The sequence below is a fragment of the Orycteropus afer genome, unplaced genomic scaffold (assembly GCF_000298275.1).
Source record: "Orycteropus afer afer isolate SDZICR_OR568_19922 unplaced genomic scaffold, OryAfe1.0 scaffold00285, whole genome shotgun sequence".
NCBI lineage: Eukaryota > Metazoa > Chordata > Mammalia > Tubulidentata > Orycteropodidae > Orycteropus > Orycteropus afer.
In genome coordinates this window covers 3,805,609-3,807,403 of record NW_006921872.1, presented here as the reverse complement: position 1 = coordinate 3,807,403, position 1,795 = coordinate 3,805,609, and positions in this window count along the sequence as shown.

Here is a 1,795-nt window from a genome sequence, read left to right as displayed (position 1 = left end):
GCCACTCCTCAGAAGGAAGGTTGAGTAATCTACTTCCATAGTGATACCACCTTGGAAACCCAAGGAGGGGTCTCTGTGAGTCAGGTCCAACTTGATGGCAGATAACAACAACAACAAAATTATATACAAACTAATATTAACAAGATACAATGAAATATTTCAAAATGTCAATTTTAAAAAAAGATCTTACTGCCATTGCATTGATTTCAACTCATAGCGATCCCCATTGGGTTTCCAAGGCTGTAAATCTTTATGGAAGCAGACTGTCCCATCTTTCTCCAGTGGAGCTTCTGACAGGATCGAACCACTGACCTTTTAGTTATCAGTCAGATCGTTTCCCTTTAATAAATATACTTAAGGCCTTCAATGGTACCTCTTACACAAGTGTTAGAAAATTAGAAATATCAATATGTATCCTTAACTTATTGGAGAAGATGTAAGGGAGAAGATGTAAGGGAAGGAAATCATAAGACCATTTCAATTTACAAAGAAAAAACTACTTAGGGAAGTCACATATTGCATATGTGAAATTTCTGTGCCTAGCCTGTGGTATTTTCAATCATCTCATATGCATGTCAAAGCTAGACAATGAATAAGGAAGACCAAAAAAGAGCTGATGCTTTTGTGTTGGGGTGCTGATGAAGAATACCATGGACTGCCAGAAGAATTTACTAATCTGTCCTGGAAAAGTGCAGCAGGAATGCTTCTTGGAAGTGAGAGTGGCCAGAATTTGTCTCACCTACTTTGGTCATGTTGTCAGAAGGGACCTGTTTTGGTTACCTAGTGCTGCTCTGAGAGGAATATATCACAAATGGACTGCCTTGAATGAACAGGAGTTTATTCTCTTACAATTTTGGAGGCTTTAAGTCTGAGTTCAAAGTGCCAGGCTCTATGGGCTGGGTGAAAGCTCCTCAACCTTGGGCTTCAGTTCTGCCTCCTACTCCTAGCCTACTGAAGCTGGAGGCTTTTCTTCACTCAGACAGTTGCTGGCTGCTGAGGCTGACAAGCCCAAGGTTGATAAGTAAAAAGGCACAGTCACAATGCTACCAAACAACATGGCAGGTCACTAGTTCAAGTCCAGATGAAGTCTAAAGATCAGCAGGGCATGGCAGACTGTTGAACACTGACTTGGCTACATACAGGGTTCAAAAATGCCAAAAGACCAGAGACCAATCCCAAAGCTTTTCCTTATAGATCACATCCCTCAAACAGCTACTCAGCTGCTCTCAGCAGATTCCAGCCTGGAGTTGATTGCCAGTCTCATCATGGGGAAGAACTACCTCCAGCTGCCCAGCCACTCAATCAGGCCCAGCCAAGTTGACAACAACCTTAATTACCACAGAACCATTTCCAGAAGAAGGATATCATGTTTGGCAACTCAAAACCATCAACTCTTCTTCAGTCTTCCTTATTCATTGTCCAGCTCTCACATATTTAAGGCGCAATTGAAAATACCATGATTTGGGTTAGGCACACCTTAGTCTTCAAGAAGAAATCCTTGCTCATCATCACTTGAAAGAGGTCTTTTGCAGCAGATTTGCCCAATGTGATATGCCATCTGATGTCTTGACTGCTGTTTCCCTTAGTGTTGATTGTAGTACAAAGTAATATGAAATCCTTGACAACTTCAATCTTTTCTCCATTTATCATGAAGCTATTTATTGGATCAGTTGTGAGGATTTTTGTTTTCTTTATATTAAGGTGTACTCTGTACTGATGACTGTAGTCTTTAATCTTCATCAGTAAGTGCTTCAAGTCATCCTCACTTTCTGCAAGCGAAGTTGTGTCATCTGCA